The sequence below is a fragment of the Panthera onca genome, chromosome X (assembly GCF_046562875.1).
Source record: "Panthera onca isolate mPanOnc1 chromosome X, mPanOnc1 haplotype 2, whole genome shotgun sequence".
Lineage (NCBI taxonomy): Eukaryota > Metazoa > Chordata > Mammalia > Carnivora > Felidae > Panthera > Panthera onca.
In genome coordinates this window covers 60,921,183-60,943,205 of record NC_138357.1, presented here as the reverse complement: position 1 = coordinate 60,943,205, position 22,023 = coordinate 60,921,183, and positions in this window count along the sequence as shown.

The following is a 22,023-nucleotide window of genomic DNA, read 5'->3' as shown; positions in this document are numbered from 1 at the left end:
AACCTAGGCAGTCTCGTGCATTTGTTGAGTTAATACAGATCAGGACTTTTCCTTCTTTTATTTTGTGGAACCCACTTCTATCCAACAATGTGGTAAAGCGTACCAGTAAATATGGCCTTACTGGCCTCTGTGCAAATAGTTCTGATATTTGCAACAACAAAACTTTATTCCTTTATGGAAGGATGCTGAAGTAACAGCAAGGAAGCCAGCAAGTGAATTATTGCAGTAATTCACTTTTCTTTTCCTTATGTGACAATGGTTATATGGTTTTTATTCCACTTGGAATTTCTCCATGTCAAATTCATAGTGAAGCTAGTTGACTTATTTTTGAGACTCACACGCTTTATCTTTATATTATTTTTTAGGATAGCATCACTTGAACTAGGCAAATTGTTATTAGATTATACTCCTCTACAGTCTCCTTAGCACGACTTGAAAAGGTACCAAAAACCCCAATATATAATACAATAATAAATTGTAGATTCCTAGGTGTATTACAGTTGAAATATCCCTCATCGGTCTGACAAAACAGTTAAGCACATGAGTTCCAAAGTTAGATCATTTGATTCAAATCATAGCTTCACCACTTATATAAGGCTAGAATCTTTGACAATTTACTTAATCTCTCTAAGCTTCATTTGCCTCATCTATAAAATAGGGATATACAAGTATCTGCTTTGGGGGATTATTAAGATTATTACTATATAAGAAAAATGCCTATTATAGGACCAGGCACATAGAAAATGTTCTGAAAAGGCTAACTATACACACTGCAAATGAGAAATGCACATATCCCATGTGCTATGATTTTCATAAGCAATTATCTTTCCAGACATATTTTATACCTTCGAATCATGACATGCTCACATTGTACACAGCTTACACATTAAGCACACACAAAGTAAAGTATGTGCTTTTAATTGTTTTCCTTCAGTAGTAGCAACGGATTTGCAGAAAAACATCTTTATTGCATCATCTACTTTTGTAAATAAGATCCCCTTTTGCCAGATTACCAGCCAGAATCAAAAGGGTATATGTTGCCCATTAAATGATTGACCTCTTGAATAAAGTATTTCTAGGTTGCCCTAACAAGCCAGGGATAGAAATAAACAGACATAGTCAGTTAAATTGACTTAGCCCTTGTTTTAGGAGCCATTTCTTGAAACTCAGGGTCTTATTAAATTTCAGTCTTCATTGATAATTTATCAGAAGTAAAATATCTGTTTTGCAGACAGAATGGGAGAATCTGTAATAACTGGATTTCCACATATTAAAAAATCAACTTTTCATCAGGATTTTAAATAGCACTTACAACTATACATATCTGTTGGAAGGCTTTATTTCTTTTTTTTTTCCATATCTCTGCATTTCCAGTACTATTGGAGAAAATCTGTTTCTAAAAACATAATGAATGAATATATGGGCTTTCCTCAACAACACAATAAGGTCAATAAAATGCCGAGTTGTATAGTGGGTGCTTGCCTGGATCAGTGAGAAGAGTGTGCAACTCTTGATCCTGGTCATGAGTTCAAGTTCCACACTGGGGTTACATAGAGATTATTGAAAAAAAAAACTTTAAAATGTAACTTTGCTCTGGATTCCTTTTTTAGTTATTTATTAAGAATGATTCCAAAAATTAACATAAAACCATGTGGTCACTATTACCACTAGGTAAGCAACAAAGTTCTAATTTCTTTTTCTTTTGATTTTACTAAGTATTATATCCTTAGAATAATTTTTATTAAAATTTGTGTAAATTGAAGTTGAAATTCCTTATTTATACTTTTATTTATTTCTACCTTACTCAAGATCTGTATTGTTTCTGTTATTGTTAGCATTTGTGAGTTCCTTCAAATTTCAGACTTTTCTATAAAGTCAGCCTCAAATAATGTTATATCCTAGATGATATTTTAGCAATATTAATGATCAGTCTTCTTACAGAAAATCCACAGTGTGGGAATCTTCAAATAAACTTTTCAAACTCTAATTTAAGCATGAAAAACTGGCCCCTTGAGAAGATCCTATGAAAAGAAAGTGACAATATATACCTTCCTCACTACTTACTGTGGATTTCTCTATTAATACCATTGTTTTTTTTTAATGCTTGTTTATAATTTTATACAAATACAAAAACGGTTACTGGGACCACAAAATCTTTTCAAAAACACAAGGGAGTAGCAGAGAGGAAACAGGTAGGATCTATTGAATTTAATAAGGCTTATATGTAAAAACAAGTGCATTTGTCATTTGGCAAAAAGGAACTCTAAACTTAGATAAAAAACTATACCTTTTGTTTTAAGAAATGAAAGAGGGAGTGGTCTGACTTCAATTAATGAGTTTGAAAATAAATGTGTGTATTTTAAGATATTAGTTTATTGAAACAATGAAAATGAAATTAATTAAAATCAGGTAAAATGAGATTATATATATATTGAAATTTGTTGTCAAATTGGATTCCATATACCCAGTGCTCATCCCAACAGGTGCCCTCCTTAATACCCATCACCCACTTTCCCCTCCCTCCCACCCCCAATCAACCCTCAGTTTATTTTCAGTTTTTAAGAGTCTCTTATGGTTTGCCTCCCTCTCTGTTTTTTTACCCTTCCCCTCCCCCATGGTCTTCTGTTAAGTTTCTCAGGATCCACATAACAGTGAAAACATATGGTATCTGTCTTTCTCCGTATGACTTATTTCACTTACCATAACACTCTCCAGTTCCATCCACGTTGCTACAAAAGGCCATATTTCATTCTTTCTTATTCCCAAGTAATATTCCATTGTATATGTAAACCACAAATTCTTTATCCATTCATCAGTTGATGGACATTTAGGCTCCTTCCATAATTTTGCTATTGTTGAAAGTGCTTCTATACACATTGGGGTACAAGTGTCCCTATGCATCAGCACTCCTGTATTTCTTGGGTAGATTCCTAGCAGTGCTATTGCTGGGTCATAGGGTAGATCTATTTTTAATTTTTTGAGGAACCTCCACACTGGTTACCATAGTGGCTGCACCAGTTTGCATTCCCAACAGTGCAAGAGGGTTTCCATTTCTCTACATCCTATCCAGCATCTGTATACTCCTGATTTTTTTTCATTTTAGACACTCTGATTGGAGTGAGATGGTGTCTGAGTGTGGTTTTGATTTGTATTTCCCTGATGAGGAGTGATGTTGAGCATCTTTTCATGTGCCTGTTGGCCATCTGGATGTCTTTTTTAGAGAAGTGTCTATTCGTGTTTTCTGCCCATTTTTTCACTGGATTATTTGTTTTTCAGGTGTGGAGTTTGGTGAGTTTTTTATAGATTTTGGATATTATCCCTTTGTCACATATATCATTTGCGAATATTTTTTCCCATTCTGTCGGTTGTCTTTTAGTTTTGTTGATTGTTTCTTTGGCAGTACAGAAGCTTTTTATCTTTATGAGGTCCCAATAGTTCATTTTTGCTTTTAATTCCCTTGCCTTTGGGGACGTGTCAAGTAAGAAATTGCTGCGACTGAGGTCAGAGAGGTTTTTGTCCTGCTTTCTCCTTAAGGGTTTTGATGGTTTCCTGCCTCACATTCAGATTATTATCCATTTTGATTTTATTTTCATGAGTGGTGCAAGAAAGTAGTCTCAAATAGATAAAATCATGAATGAAAATGGAATTATTACAACCAATCCCTCAAACATACAAGCAATTATCAGGGAATAGTATGAAAAATTTTATGCCAACAAACTGGACAACCTGGAAGAAATGGACAAATTCCTAAGCATCCATGCACTTCCAAAAGTCAAACAGGAAGAATAGAAAACTTGAACAGACCCATAACCAGTGAAGAAATTGAATCAGTTATCAAAAATCTCCCAACCAATAAGAGTCCAGGACCAGATGGCTTCCCTGGGGAATTCTACCAGAAATTTAAAGCAGAGGTAATACCCATTATTCTCAATCTGTTCCAAAAAATAGAAAGGGAAGGAAAACTTCCAGACTCATTCATTGAAGCCAACAATCAATCTAGCTTGATTCCCAAACTAGACAGAGACCCAGCAAAAAAAAAGTGAGAGAGAGAGAGAGAGAGAGAGAGAACTACAGGTCAATATCCCTGATGAGTATGGATGCAAAAATTCTCAGTAAGATACTAGCAAATCAAATTCAACAGCATACAAAAAGACCTATTCACCATTATCAAGTGGGATTCCTTCCTGGGCTGCAGGGCTTGTTCAACATTCGCAAATCAATCAACGTGATACATCACATTAATAAAAGAAAAGATAAGAACAATATGACCCTGACAATCGATTCAGAAAAACCAACTGAGAAAACTCAGCATCCTTTCTTAATAAAAACCCTCAAGAAAATCGGGAGAGAAGGAACATACTTAAACATCATAAAAGCCATTTATGAAAAGCCCACAGCTAACATCATCCTCAATGTGGAAAAGCTGAGAGCTTTCTCCCTGAGATCAGGAACACGACAGGAATGTCCACTCTCACCTCTCTTATTTAACATAGGGTTGGAAGTGCTAGCATCAGCAATCAGACAACAAAAGGAAATCAAAGGCATCAAAATTGGCAAAGATGAAGTTAAGCTTTCACTTTTTGCAGATGACATGATGTTGGACATGGAAAACCTGATAGGCTCCACCAAAAGTCTCCTAGAACTGACACATGAATTCAGCCAAGTTGAAGGATACAAAATCAATGTACAGAAATCAGTTGCATTCTTATACATTAAAAATGAAACAACAGAAAGACAAATAAAGAAATTGATCCCATTCAAAATTGCACCAAGAAGCATAAAATACCTGGTAATAAACCTAACTAAAAATGTAAAAGATCTCTATGCTGAAACTATAGAAAGCTTATGAAGGAAATAGAAGTAGATACAAAGAAATGGAAAAACATTCCATGTTCATGGATTGGAAGAATAAATATTGTTAAACTGTCAATACAGCCCAAAGCTATCTACACATTCAATGCAATCCCAATGAAAATTGCACCAGCATTCTTCTCAAGGCTAGAACAAGCAATCCTGAAATTTGTATTGAACCACAAAATACCCTGAATAGCCAAAGTAATTTTGAAGAAGAAGACCAAAGCAGGAGGCATCACAATCCCAGACTTTAGCCTCTGCTACAAAGCTGTAATCATCAAGACAGCAGGGTACTGGCACAAAAACAGATACATAGACTAATGGAATAGAATAGAAACCCCAGAACTAGACCCACAAAAGTATGGCCTACTAATCTTTGACAAAGCAGGAAAAAATATCCAATGGAAAAAAGACGTCTCTTTAACAAATGGTTCTGGGAGAACTGGACAGCAACATGCAGAAGAATGAAACTGGACCACTTTCTTACACCATTCACAAAAACAAACTCAAAATGGATAAAGGACCTGAATGTGAGACAGGAAACCATCAAAACCCTAGAGGAGAAAGCAGAGGAAAACCTCTTTGACCTCAGCTGCAGCAATTTCTTACTTGACACATCCCCAAAGGCAAGGGAATTAAAAGCAAAAAAGGAACTATTGGGACCTCATGAAGATAAAAAGCTTCTGCACAGCAAAGGAAACAATCAACAAAACTAAAAGGCAACCAAAGGAATGGGAAAAGATATTTTCAAATGACATATCGGACAAAGGGCTAGTATCCAAAATCTATAAAGAGCTCACCAAACTCCACACCCAAAAGACAAATAATCCAGTGAAGAAATGGGCAGAAATCATGAATAGACACTTCTCTAAAGAAGACCTCCAGATGGCCAACAGGCACATGAACAGATGCTCAACGTCACTCCTCATCAGGGAAATACAAATCAAACCACACTCAGATATCACCTCACGCCAGTCAGAGTGGCTAAAATGAACAAATCAGGAGACTATAGATGCTGGAGAGGATGTGGAGAAACGGGAACCCTCTTGCACTGTTGGTGGGAATGCAAACTGGTACAGCCGCTCTGGAAAACAGCATGGAGTTTCCTCAAAATTTAAAAATATACATAACCTAATGACCCAGCAATAGCACTGCTAGGAATTTACCCAAGGGATACAGGAGTACTGATGCATAGGGGCACTTGTACCCCAATGTTTATAGCAGCACTCTCAACAATAGCCAAATTATGGAAAGAGCCTAAATGTCCATCCACTGACGAATGGATAAAGAAATTGTGGTTTATATACACAACGGAATACTTCATGGCAATGAGAAAGAATGAAATATGGCCTTTTGTAGCAACATGGATGGAACTAGACAGTGTTATGCTAAGTGAAATAAGTCATACAGAGAAGGACAGATTCCATATGTTTTCACTCCTACGTGGATCCTAAGAAACTTAACAGAAGACCATGGGGGAGGGGAAGGAAAAAAAATGGTTAGAGAGGTAAGGAGCCAAAACATGCAACTCCTGAAAACTGAGAACAAACTAAGTTTACGTTGGGTGGGAAGGTGGGGTGAGTGGGTGATGGGTATTGAGGAGGGCATCTTTTGGGATGAGCACTGGATGTTGTATGGAAACCAATTTGACAATAAATTTATTATTAATAAAAAATAAATTAATAAAAATTATGGAAAGAGCCAATATGTTGATTATCTGATGAACACACACACAATGGGCTATTAGACATAAAAAAGAATGAAGTCTTGCCATTTGCAATGATATGGATGGAACTAGAAACTATTATACTAAGTGAAATAAGTCAATCAAAGAAAGTCAAATACCATATGATTTCATGCAAATGTGGAGCTTATGAAACAAAACAAATGAATGTAGGAGGGAAAATAAGAGGGGCAAACCAAGCAACAGAATCTAAATTATAGAATACACACTGAGGGTTACTGGGGGGGGATGAGTTAAATGGCTGATGGGTATTAACAAAGGCACTTTTGATGAGCACTGGGTGTTATATATAAGTATTGAATCACTAAATCCTACACATTAAAATAATATTATATTGTATGTATGTTAACCAACTGGAATTTAAATAAATAATTGAGGAAAAATGAAGTATCACTCAGGTATAGTGTTAGAAATAAACTACTAATAAACTGATGTGGGAGATAGGCCAAGTAGGAGTTTATTACAGGGTGATCCAGGGAGGAGATTGTGGTGTTTCAGACCATGATTGTAACACAGTAAGAGATGACAGGGTTTAGATTCTTGTATTTTGAAGACACAGTCACAAGATTGGTTAATGGATTGGATGTGGAATATGAAAGAAAGTATTGTCAAGGATAACTCTGAAATGATCTATGCCACACACTTCCCCAGAGACAATGAAATTAAATATGAGAAAAGGGAATGATGGCAGAGGGGAACAAATTGTTATCTCAAAATAATATTCAGCCATGACTGCTTTAACATTTTATTGCCCCCAGGAATTTTATTCAGAGATAAAGAAACTAACCTACTGTAACATTAGAAACTAAAACATAAAGGACCTAACCTAGTGTAATAATAGAAAATAATTTATAAACTACACCTCATAACTATGAAATACGTGTGGTGTGTCCTGAAGGCAAATTGTCTGAATACCACTAAGTTTCAGTATACACAGTGATGGGGAAGAAGCTGTGCATGCTTTAGCCCAAACTGTGTTTTATATTAATTATACAGTACACTAAGTATGTGATATACTTAAGTGTTTAATCAAATCAAATTTAAATTGAAATAAGTAAAAGTAACCAGACTTTCCTATAAAATGATAGAGAGACAAATACCTTTGTCAGAAAGTGAATTTTGACCTTGAGGAATCCTAGGACTAACTCATGTGACAATTTCCACATTTAATATCTATCGTTAATAAGAGTTTCAAAAAGTTTGTTATTTTTGTTGTGCTCATTATTAATGAAGTGGAGGTAACAAAGCCATGTCAAGAATTTGGAAGACGGCGGCATAGGAGGACGCTGGGCTCACCGTGTCTTGGTGATCACTTAGATTCCACCTACACCTGCCTAAATAACCCAGAAAAACGCCAGAAGACTAGCAGAACGGAGTCTCTGGAGCCAAGCGCAGACGAGAGGCCCACGGAAGAGTGTAGGAAGGGCAGAGAGGCGGTGTGCACTACACGTATTGGCAGGAGGGACCCGGGAGGAGGGGGAGCCTGCTGGCAAAGCAGAGCCCACAAGTCTAGCTTGCAAAAGTGGAGGAGCCAGACAGAGTGTGTTCTGACAGCAAACTGGACTTAACATCTGGAAAGTTATAAGCTAACAGCTCTGCTCGGAGAACAGAAGGGCTGGAGGAAACGGGAGGGAGAGTCGTTGAGCCCCAGACGACAGAGCACAGCATAGCGGGGAACAAAGGCACTTGCCAGCGCCATCTCCCTCACCCATCCCCCAGCCAAAATCCCAAAAGGGAACCAGTTCCTGCCAGGGATTATGCTTGCACCACGCAAACACCCAACGCTGTGCTTCTGCGGATCTATCCCTCTGGTGGGTCTGACTCGCTCCCAGTGCTGCAGGGCCCCTCCTGGAGCAGATCTCTGAAGGAAAAGTGAGCTGAGCCTGCCCCTCCTGCCCCTGTGCACCTTGCCGATCCACCCCAGCTAATATGCCAGACCCTCAGCACCACAAGCCTGGCAGTGTGCAAGAAGCCCAGATGGGCCAAGCCACCCCACAGTGAATCCCGCCCCTAGGAGAGGGGAAGAGAAGGCACACACCAGTCTGACTGTGGCCCCAGCGGTGGGCTGGGGGTAGACATCAGGTCTGACTGCAACCCCGCCCACCAATGCAAGTTATTCAAGACAGCACAGGGAAAGTGCCCTGTGGTTCTGCACCAATCCAGGGACTAGCCAAAATGACGAAATGGAAGAATTCCCCTCAAAAAAACATCCAGGAAAAAATGACAGCTAACGAACTGATCAAAAACGATTTAAACAATGTAACAGAAAGTGAATTTAGAATAATAGTCATAAAATTAATCGCTGGGCTTGAAAACAGTATAAAGGACACCAGGGAAAGTATTGCTACAGAGACCAAGGGATTAAGGAACAGCCAGGAGGTGCTAAAAAATGCTATTAATGAACTGCAAAATAAAATGGAGATAATCATGGCTCGGATTGAAGAGACAGAGGAGAGAATAGGTGAACTAGAAAATAAAATTATGAAAAAAGAAGAAGCTGAGAAAAAGAGACAGAAAAAAATATACAAGAGTATGAGGGGAAAATTAGAGATCTAAGTGATGCACTGAAGAGAAATAATATACGGATAATTGATATTTCAGAGGAGGAAGAGAGAGGGAAAAGTGTTCAAGGTATACTTGAAGAAATAAAAGCTGAGAACTTCCCCGATCTGGGGAAGGAAAAAGGCATTGAAACCCAACAGGCACAGAGAACTCCCTTCAGACGTAACTTGAATCAATCTTCTGCACGATATATCATAGTGAAACTGGCAAAATACAAGGATAAAGAGAAAATTCTGAAAACAGCTAGGCATAAACGTGCTCTGGCATATAAAGGGATACCTATAAGACTCGTGACCAATCTCTCTACTGAAACTTGGCAGGCCAGAAAGGAATGGCAGGAGACCTTCAATGTGATGAACAGAAAAAATATGCAGCCAAGAATCCTTTATCCAGCAAGTGTCATTCAGAATAGGAGAGATAAAGGTCTTCCCAAACAAACAAAAACTGAAGGAATTCGTCACCACTAAACCAGGCCTACAAGAGATCTTAAGGGGGATCCTTTGAGACAAAGTACCACAGACATCGCTACAAGCATGAAACCTACGGACATCACAATGACTCTAAACCCATATCTTTCTATAATAAAAATGAATGTAAATGGACTAAATGTGCCAACCAAAAGACATAGGGTATCAGAATGGATAAAAAAAACAAGACCCATCTATTTGCTGTCTACAAGAGACCCATTTTAGACCTGAGGACACCTTCAGATTGAGAGTGAGGGGATGGAGAATGATTTATAATGCCACTGGAAGGCAAAAGAAAGCTGGAGTAGCCATACTTGTATCAGACAAACTAGACTTTAAATTAAAGGCTGTAACAAGAAATGAAGAAGGGCATTATATAATAATCACAGGGTCTATCCATCAGGAAGAGCTAACAATTATAAATGTCAATGCGCTGAACACAGGAGCCCCCAGATATATAAAACAATTACTCACAAACTTAAGGAACCTTATTGATAAGAATGTGGTAATTGCAGGGGACTTTAACACTCCACTTACAGAAATGGATAGATCATCTAGACACATGGTCAATAAAGCAACAAGGGCCCTGAATGATTCATTGGATCAGATGGACTTGACAGATATATTTAGAACTCTGCATCCCAAAGCAACAGAATATACATTCTTCTCAAGTGCACATGGAACATTCTCCAAGATAGATCGAATACTGGGTCACAAAACAGCCCTTCATAAGTATACAAGAATTGAAATTATACCATGCATACTTTCAGACCACAATGCTATGAAGCTTGAAATCAAGCACAGGAAAAAGTCTGGAAAACCTCCAAAAGCATGGAGGTTAAAGAACACCCTACTAAAGAATGAATGGGTTAACCAGGCACTTAGAGAAGAAATTAAAAAATATATGGAAACAAACGAAAATTAAAAGACAACAATCCAAACGCTTTGGGATGCAGCGAAGGCAGTCCTGAGAGGAAAATACATTGCAATCCAGGCCTATCTCAAGAAACTAGAAAAATCCCAAATACAAAATCTAACAGCACACCTAAAGGAAATAGAAGCAGAACAGCAAAGACAGCCTAAACCCAGCAGAAGAAGAGAAATAATAAAGATCAGAGCAGAAATAAACAATATAGAATCTATAAAAACTGTAGAGCAGATCAACGAAACCGAGAGTTGGTTTTTTGAAAAAATACACAAAATTGATAAACCTCTAGCCAGGCTTCTCAAAAAGAAAAGGGAGATGACCCAAATAGATAAAATCATGAATGAAAATGGAATTATGACAGCCAATCCCTCAGAAATACAAGCAATTATCAGGGAATACTATGAAAAATTATATGCCAACAAACTGGACAACCTGGAAGAAATGGACAAATTCCTACACACCCACACACTTCCAAAACTCAATCAGGAGGAAAGAGAAAGCTTGAACAGACCCATAACCAGCGAAGAAGTTGAATCAGTTACCAAAAGTCTCCCAACAAATAAGAGTCCAGGACCAGATGGCTTCCCAGGGGAGTTCTTCCAGACGTTTAAAGCAGAGATAATACCTATCCTTCTCAAGCTATTCCAAGAAATAGAAAGGGAAGGAAAACTTCCAGACTCATTCTATGAAGCCAGTATTACTTTGATTCCTAAGCCACACAGAGACCCAGTAAAAAAAGAGAACTACAGGCCAATATCCCTGATGGATATGGATGCAAAAATTCTCAATAAGATACTAGCAAATCGAATTCAACGGCATATAAAAAGAATTATTCACCATGATCAAGTGGGATTCATTCCTGGGCTGCAGGGCTGGTTCAACATTCGCAAATCAATCAACGTGATACATCACATTAATAAAAGAAAAGAGAAGAACCATATGATCCTGTCAATCGATGCAGAAAAGGCCTTTGACAAAATCCAGCAACCTTTCTTAATAAAAACCCTCGAGAAAGTCGGGATACAAAGAAAATACTTAAACATCATAAAAGCCATTTGTGAAAAGCCCACAGCTAACATCATCCTCAATGGGGAAAAACTGAGAGCTTTTTCCCTGAGATCAGGAACATGACAGGGATGTCCACTCTCACCACTGTTGTTTAACATAGTGTTGGAAGTTCTAGCATCAGCAATCAGACAACAAAAGGAAATCAAAGGCATCAAAATTGGCAAAGATGAATTCAAGCTTTCACTTTTTGCAGATGACATGATCTTATACATGGATAATCCGATAGACTCCACCAGGAGTCTACTAGAACTGATCCATGAATTTAACAAAGTTGCAGGATACAAAATCAATGTACAGAGATCAGTTGCATTCTTATACACTAATAGTGAAGCAACAGAAAGACGAATAAAGAAACTGATCCCATTCGCAATTGCACCAAGAAGCATAAAATACCTAGGAATAAATCTAACCAAAGATGTAAAAGATCTGTATGCTGAAAACTCTAGAAAGCTTATGAAGGTAATTGAAGAAGAAATAAAGAAATGGAAAAACATTCCCTGCCCATGGATTGGAAGAATAAATATTGTCAAAATGTCAATATTACCCAAAGCTATCTACACATTCAATGCAATCCCAATCAAAATTGCACCAGCATTCTTCTCGAAACTAGAACAAGCAATCCTAAAATTCATATGCAACCACAAATGGCCCCGAATAGCCAAAGTAATTTTAAAGAAGAACACCAAAGCAGGAGGCATCACAATCCCAGACTTTAGCCTCTACTACAAAGCTGTAATCATCAAGACAGCATGGTATTGGCACAAAAACAGACACAAAGACCAATGGAATAGAATAGAAACCCCAGAGCTAGACCCACAAACGAATGTCCAGCTAATCTTTGACAAAGCAGGAAAGAATAGCCAATGGAAAAAAGACAGTCTCTGTAACAAATGGTGCTGGGAGAACTGGACAGCAACATGCAGAAGGATGAAACTAGACCACTTTCTTACACCATTCACAAAGACAAACTCAAAATGGATAAAGGACCTGAATGTGAGGCAGGAAACCATCAAAACCCTAGAGGAGAAAACAGGAAAAGACCTCTCTGACCTCAGCCATAGCAATTTCTTACTTGATACTTCCCTAAAGGCAAGGGAATTAAAAGCAAAAATAAACTACTGGGACCTTATGAAGATAAAAACTTACGCACAGGAAAGGAAACAACCAACAAAACTAAAAGGCAACCAACGGAAAGGGAAAAGATATTTGCAAATGACATATCGGACAAAGGGCTAATATCCAAAATCTATAAAGAGCTCACCAAACTCCACACCCAAAAAATAAATAGCCCAGTGAATAAATGGGCAGAAAACATGAATAGACACTTCTCTAAAGAAGACATCCGGATGGCCAACAGGCACATGAAAAGATGTTCAACGTCGCTCCTTATCAGGGAAAGACAAATCAAATCCACACTCAGATATCACCTCACGCCAGTCAGAGTGGCCAAAATGAAGAAATCAGGAGACTATAGATGCTGGAGAGGATGTGGAGAAACGGGAACCCTCTTGCACTGTTGGTGGGAATGCAAATTGGTGCAGCCGCTCTGGAAAGCAGTGTGGAGGTTCCTGAGAAAATTAAAAATAGACCTACCCTATGACCAGCAATAGCACTGCTAGGAATTTACCCAAGGGATACAGGAGTACTGATGCATAGGGGCACTTGTACCCCAATGTTTATAGCAGCACTTTCAACAATAGCCAAATTATGGAAAGAGCCTAAATGTCCATCAACTGATGAATGGATAAAGCAATTGTGGTTTATATACACAATGGAGTACTACGTGGCAATTAGAAAGAATAAAATATGGCCCTTTGTAGCAACGTGAATGGAACTGGAGAGTGTGATGCTAAGTGAAATAAGCCATACAGAGAAAGACAGATACCATATGGTTTCACTCTTATGTGGATCCTGAGAAACTTAACAGAAACCCATGGAGGAGGGGAAGGAAAAAAAAAAGAGGTTAGAGCGGGAGAGAGCCAAAGCATAAGAGACTCTTAAAATCTGAGAACAAACTGAGGGTTGATGATGGGTGGGAGGGAGGGGAGGGTCAGTGATGGGTATTGAGGAGGGCACCTTTTGGGATGAGCACTGGCTGTTGTATGGAAACCAATTTTACAATAAATTTCATATATTGAAAAAAATAAAAAATAAAAAAAAAGAATAGAATAGAATAGAATAGAAAGAATAGAATAGAATAGAATAGAATAGAATACCTAGAAGTTAATAAATTATAAATAAGACTTGCTCTTCCACTGCTATGAAACCCAAATCCATGTACTCATGAAAGGGGTAATAGAACTTGTCACTTGTCTATCAAAACTCCCATAATGTTTAAAGGCTGAATTACTAGCATGCCAGTATTATTTATTGTTTTGGTTTGCATTTTAATGATTTTATTGCATGTATCACCTTACCCAAAGGTCCTGTAAGTAACTCAAAGACCAATATGTCTGAAATCTAACTTACTCCCTACCCATCCCAAGAGAAAATTTCCATTGCTTCCAGTATTCTCTATTTCAGGAACCACCTTTATACTTTCAAAACTTGAAAATTTACTTTCTAAATATCTCTCTAATGTGTAAGCTTCTGTCCTCCACCACTGGAACCATTGTAACATTGTCGTCATCTCTCACATGGGCTACCTCAGTAGTATCCTAATTTGTCTTTTTGCTTCCATTATGGCATCCTTCTATCAATTTTGTACACATTGATCAATGTACTATTTTCAAAAAATAAATCTATTATGTCATTTTGTCAATTCCTGCTTAAAACCCCTCAAAACTTCCCTTTGTTGCTGTGTGCACTGACCCATTTCTCTCTCTTACCTCATCACTCACATCTTACCATCTCTGCACTCATTTCATACTAGATATTTACTGTCTCAAAAGTACGTTTCCTTCTTATATATATAGACCCTGTCTCTACTTATATCATTACCTACTCATCCCTCATATCTCATCTAAAGAAAGATATCCTTTACTCCCCAGGCCTGGTTTTCAGAATAGTATAGACCTCTGTGCCATTGGAATTTTACAGTTATTTGTGTGATTCTTTGAATAATGTATTTTTGAAGCCAATAACAATAACATTTAAGTTCTGTGAGGGAAATACAGCAACTGCTTTTGTTAGCAAAATGGCAATGGCTTTCATATAGTCTGTGTTCAATAAATATTTATTAAATAAATGAGTAAATCAAGTGTTCAGTTTTTGTTTTTATAAGCTTCAGTATTATCTAGCTAGTATTATCTAGCACAATGCTGAAATCATAGCAAAGGCATAATAAGTTCTTTGGGGCCTATGGCTTGATATTTTACCTTAGACTGAACAACAACAAAATGGTCAGAATTTCCACATTTACTTTATAACCAGGAACCTAAATTTGGAATTTTAAGTTTAAAAAAAAAGGAAATTCAAGAAAATATAGTGACCAGTTTCTTAAAAATGCATAAGTGTTGAAAATGCAGATAAATAAAAACATCAAATCAAATACAGTGTATGTCCTTTCACTCAAATAAATTGAAAAGTGAAACATTCTGACTTAATATATTCTTGGTTAATAGGTTACACATTTTACATTACTACATTAATTCCCAACTTTTGAACATCTATAACAAAATAAGTGAGAAACATGCAATGCTAAAACTATACTGAACTTATGTACATTTTATTTTGAGTGTTTGGAATGCATTTTAATATCTTACAGTGCTCCAGAATCATCATTGTAAACACAAATTATCACTGCCTTTCAAGCTGTCTGTATACACCTGCTTAATGAAATATTCCAGTTAAGGGAACATATCTTAATGTTTTTGCATAGCAATAGGTCTAGTATAACTGAAATGATGGATATGAGGGTGATCTTCATTAACATATATACATGTTCCTTTAGTAGCAGGTTTCAAAACAGAATACAACTGGGTGTGAATTTGTACAAATTCATATTTGCATTTGGCATAAAGGTGGGCATCCTCCAAAAGGTCTTGTCTGCAGATGGATATTGCATTGCAAATTGCCAAACCCTAATAGCCAAGCATTGTAGGCAACTTTTTAACCTCTATTTTTTTTTTTTTTGTACAGAGCCAGGGAGTCTCCTTCCTCCATTTACTACTCTGAAATAGACCAAATTTAATATGTTTTCATTTAGTTATGATTTCCAAAGCTACTGATAAAGAATGTGAAATGTATAAACTGAGCCATGGATATGAGGAAAAATGTGAAGGGAAACAAATGTTTAATTAGGACTAATTAAAGTGATTAAAGTGAAAGAAGAAAACCTAGCATAAAATATTTCACTTGATATTCACTTAACATATAACACTGTGTAGAAGCATGGATGAGACATTTTCAAGTAGAAAATGTATTTCAACAAACATGTACGAAATCCTGTTATTTAAACAGTTTTCAGTAAATGTGGCCAGTGTTTTAGCAACTGAAATGTGACTATTTGATAAAATATTCAGAAACAAATAAGTTGTAGAATTAATTCTGTTCCCTTCCACAATGGAACTTTGAAGAGTTAATTATTTCATCAAAAGTCATAATGGTCTAGCTACCTGAAATTTTTACCCCTTCCCTCCAGGTGGCTCAAAGTATTGGCTAGTCCAAATTTTTATTATTTAAGAGAGTAAAAGAGGGAGAGAAAGTGGGGGAGAAGGACAGAGGGGGAGAGAAAGACTCTTAGGCACGCTCCATGCTCAGTGAAGATCCCGATGTGGGGCTTGGTTCTACGACCCTGGGATTGTGACCTGAGACAAAATCAAGAGTTGGATGCTCAACAAACTGAGCCCCCAGGAATTCCTTGGCTAGTCCACATTTTGTACTGAACCTATATCATATGTCTAGTACCCCCCAAATATTGCCCCATTTACCTAGTATCCCCCAATCCACTCTCCCATCAGAGCAACTAGAGACCCTAAAAGGAACAGGCAGTAAGGGAAAGGAGTGGTATTGGGCCATTAGAGTTGAGGGGGTCATAAAAGAGTTAGAGACATAGTAGGAGTAGTGTTCGCAGTGAATGGCAATAAATATAGCTATCCTTACTTCTAGGTAAAGAACAAATACAAGACTTCCACATATAGTTTAACTGAATCTTACTGTCATTAATCTCCCTTGACTTCCACACACACCAATAGGTCATGTTATGGTAAGAACACTTGTGTCCCTCCACCTTCCTCAACTTCATATGTTGAAATCTTTAGACCCTTCATGAACAGAATAAGTATTCTTATTAAAGAGATTCCACAAAGATTTTTCACCCTTTCCACTATGTGAGAACACAGCAAGAAGGTGCCAGTTACAAACCAGGAAGAAAGCCTCACCAGAATGCAATCATTCTGGCATCATAATCTTGAACTTCCAGCCTCCAGACCTTCAGAAATAAATTTATGTTGTTTACAATGCACTCATTCTGTGTTATTTTGTTATAGCAGCCTGAATGGAATAAGAGAGCCAACGAAATAACCTATTAGCTTTCTAGGAACTTTTAGATTTATGAAAAGCCTGCATTAATTTTTTGTAGTACTTACAAAAGCTTCTGATATGTTGGGCTTTGTAAGATCAGAACTGAGCTCCTTGAATTCCCAAATAGAGACTTGTTTCACTCTTCAGAAAATGCTAAAAGTCGTGATAAAGACTGAGCTTTACTCACTATGCCACTATTTTTCAAATTGTGGTAAGGAGAATTCGTACATTAGCTGGAAGCTTATTAAAATTCAGATAAGTGAGCTCTATCCCATGCTACTAATCACATCCCTGGGGCTGGAACTCAGGCACCTATATTTCAGAAAGCTATCTAGGTGGAGCTGATACATAGTAAAAGCCGGCTATTTCTTCTTGGCAACTGGAGGAGAGTGAGCTGAATATTCCCACCCATATTCTGGTTTTGATGTGAAAGAAAAATTGGAATAGAAAGAAATGGGAATCATGGAGACCAGTTAAGGCCAATTTCAATTATCCAATTGATAAATAATGAGGGCTTGAACATTCAGAAGTTCAATCAATAAAATTTTGTAATGTGGCTTTACCGTGGTTGAAATTTACATAAAAAGAAAACTCTGGACTAAACTATCTGAATATATGTCGTAGTATCTCTATACAGCAAAATAAGGAAAAATTTTCCAACTAAATGCCTCCTTAAACCTTACACCATTCTAAGTACAGTAACAATTACATTTAAAGTACAATGGCATGTCCAGTTCAAAGTATTTGAGGCAGGAGATCTTAAATTCCACCTTCCTATAATCTATATTAACGATAAGACTGGCTATACACATAACAAGTAAGAGAAAACAGGACACAAGTAAAATGTCCATAATCTCTTCTATTACTACCAATCTTGATTTTTAGAGCTTACTAAAAATATTTTGAATAGTCTATGATTCATATCTACCCTTAAAATCCTTTAAGGGTGACAGCATATCTCTATTCTTATTAAAGACAAAAAAATTAAACTAAATTACTACCCTATTGGACTGGTTAAAACTTCCTTAGACTTAGAGGAAATTTTATGTATTATTACAGCTGTGTAAATCTCTTCTGTTAATCCTAATCTCTTGTATTTTACACACATTATGAAAATACAGGTAGTAGAAAAGGGCTGTAGTACTAGATTTCAAATGGTACTACCTAAAATCTATTAAAGAATGCCCTTTATTTGCTTCCAGTCCCATTTCTCTGAAATAATGGCTTTACTAAAATCTAATTGTGGCAGTGATGAATTTTGCCATTTCTTTTTCAGGATATGGAATCTCTCCTCTGAACACTAGTTCTTGGCCAAGGCCTTAATACCTACAGATTGCTTTCCCTGATGACAGATTTTGCCTGCTTATTTGACTTTCCAAATGTCACCTGTCCCTAACTTCCTTACTGCTATGGTCAGATGACCCGTCAAGGTAAATTGTTATTCCATGTTGGATCTCCCTGTTGCTGACTGTGATATTAGACTCTTCCCTGTGTTTAAACAAGTTTTGCCTGGAGACTGGTTTTTCTTTGGAGAATTGTTCCTTCTAAATGAGAGTTGAAGGTTTCAGAAGCTAACAGTAATAAGCTGATTTATTTATTGCCCTTCTGTTTTAAAATGTTTATGTATTTATTTTTGAGAGGGAGAAAGCATGAGCAGTGAAGATCAGAGAGAAAGGGAGCCAGAGAATCCCAAGAAGGCTCCATGCTGTCAGCACAGAGCTTGATGTGGGGCTCAAAGTCACAAACTGAGAGATCACAACCTGAGCTGAAATCAAAAGTTGGATGTCCAACTGACTGAGCCATTCAAGTGCCCCTAGTTATTGCCCTTCTATGGACATGCATACATGGCCTATCTAACTCATAAACAAGATAATGTACTCTTATTCTGAGATTATATATGAGAATGCTAATACAGAATTTAACAAGTTGATATAACAGAACAAAGAAATCATCTAATTTCAGATTCCATTTCTTCTACTTAGTCCAATCACATTCCATTTCCTCTACTTAGTCCAATTCACTGTGGTAATTGAAGCATCATCATCTTGTCACAAGATGTAATCGATAGTTGTTAAACCTAAAATTAATATTAATGGGCATTCTAACCTGAAATACACACACACACACACACACACACACACACACACACACACACACACTTACTTTTCTGAGTTCTTCAGTTTAAAGGACCAATCAGGACACTTAAACAGTTTTTATTACAGTTTGGAAATTGGGGCATCATTGCTTTTTTATATTAACATTTTATTGAGTGAGTTCAGTTTAAGGCTTAGTCAATTCCTAGAGAAACAATACTAGACCTGGATAAATAACACAACTGTTTCAAAAATGATCCAAATGTATAATTGCCAAGTATTACAAAATACCTAAAAGGATATGATCCATATGCATATAGGAATATGGGTCTCCAGTTTCAAAGTGAATGCAAAGTGAAAAATACATAAATGTAAATTTGGGTGGGCTCAAATCTTAAAAAAATGAAGTTGGCATACATGTATACATGGAGAAAAAAGGTGCTAGCATCTTTTAAAAACCAAACCAAGCTAAATTCAGAGGCCTCATTGAATTTCAGTCATATTTCAAGCAGTGGCTTTTATAGTTTTGCATTCTTTAATAATTGTGGTGCTGGGACCCAGCTATATCCCACTACTTCACATCCTATCATTGACATTTGTTTGGCCAAGTTATTTTGCATGTCTTTTCTTTGTGAAGTAAATACCAATTATTCTCCTTTTTCAATAATACCTACAAACATGCTTCGTAGCTGCTAAGTGTATGGTACTTCTAAATCAAGATTTTGCAAGAGTGTAACTTTTGACATATAAGGCCAGAAAATTATTTGTTGTGAGATATTTTCCTATATGTTGTAAATCTTTATTTAGCATTGTTGGTCGCCTCTACCCAATACAAACCAAATACCTTACCCTACCAGTTGTGATAACCAAAAATGTGTCCAGATATTGCCAAATGTTCCCTGAAGGACAATATCACTCTCAGTTGAGTACCACTGATCTTAACAGAAAACTAGTCAGTTAACTACATTTCTTATATTACTCCCTCAACAAATTCACCGTCCTTTTCAATGGAATAATTTGTTATCTATGATCCAATACTGGGTTGCTGCTTGGAAATTCTGAAGTACAGTTAAAGCATGGAAGCTTTGCTACTCCGTGGAGTGGATTTTAGCAATTAATTTAATTTGGGTTTTAAATAAAGCCATGAATATTAATTTGAGTATTTATTCTATGTTCCCTGACATGGGAACACACACACACACATGCGCGCACACACACACATCTACACACACACACATACATTTAATAAATATACAGTTTATATCTTCTATCTGCATGACCACATCTCTATTCATTACTGCATATGTATGATTCAAAAACAATTATTTAATATACTAAATATATAGAATAAGACATTTGTCTTTGATTCATTTATTTCCCCCTTTATACTTTTCTCTGACAAATACTTCGTTAAGGTTCAACTGTGGCAGGGATGGAGAAGGGAGCCCTTTATGGAGAACTCATTCAGCTGCTTAGTCCAGCAGCATAAATTTGATCTCATAATTGGTATTCAACTCAGGATCTTGGACAGAAACCAGTGTTACAGCCAAGAGGTGGTTTAAATCACATAAATCGTAGATCAATGGCAGAACTCAAAGCACTAGATAGATTATAAAAGTAAAGCTTTAGTTAAAAATAGAATAACTGTTTGCCTGCAGGAATTTTTAAATTGTCAAAATATATAAAACAAACAAAATTATATTGAATCATTTTTGGTAACATACACATGTAAGTTGAGATACACTTTCCCTTAACAGCCACAGTGATGTTTTGGAAATGTAGAAATGTAAAAGTATTCTCTTACCATGAAAATATTTCACATTTCTAAGACTTTAATTATGCACAATATTGTAAGAAACATAAAATACATGTGAGAGACTAAGAGAAAAATTACCAGGTGTACTCACAACTGCAAAGAAAAGACCTGACCCCCCCCACCCCCCGCCGTTCCCGGAACCAGCCAGGGCGTGCCCAGTTGTGGTCTGACCTAAAGGCAGGAACCAATCAAGTTCTGCTGAGTGGTTTGAAAAAAAGGCGGGAACCAATCAAGTTCTGCTGAGTGTTCAAATTTAAATGTCAACCAATAACGGCTTTGTAACCGCAAAAAATCCCTAACTTGTTTGTGCCTGTCTATAAAAGAAGCTGTAAGATCCTGGCTCGGGGCCTCTTAGCGTCACCGGCAACGAGTGCGCGAAGGACCGGGTTCGAACCTGCAATAAACGACCCTTGCTGCTTGGCTTTGACTCTGGACTCTGGTGGTTTGTTTCCGGGGGAATCTCTCGAATCGGGGCATATCACATGTGTTATAGTAGCAACTACAATAATGATGTGAAACCTGTTTTGAATTACTTTATGAACATCAGATTTTTAACTTAAAACTCAACCAAAAATATGTTTCTAAAGAAACAATGTATATAGTTCAGTCTAAATCTTGTAACTACGAAAGTTAAAGATTTTGAGGTTACAGTAAATAAAACTACTAAAAATGGTAGATTGTATGAGTTTTATAATACAAAATCATCCCATTACCAAATAATCATCTCAGTAGCTCTTTCCATTTGAATTCAGAATTTTTCAAAATTATGCAAAAATGACTTGTAGTCATTTAAATATATATATCTTCAAATGTGGCATATTATAAAGTTCTCAATAAATTGACAATTCAACTTTAAGTGTCATTAAACCTTCACTTTTCTGGAAAACCAATTCTTCCTGCTTGAAACTAGAAATAGTTTTTTATTCCTGGAACTGAGGAACACAATAAAAAAGGAAAGGTTTTTTTCATTCAATTTCAGACGACAGTGAAAAACAAAGAAAAAAAAAAGTAAAATGAAGACAGCTTAG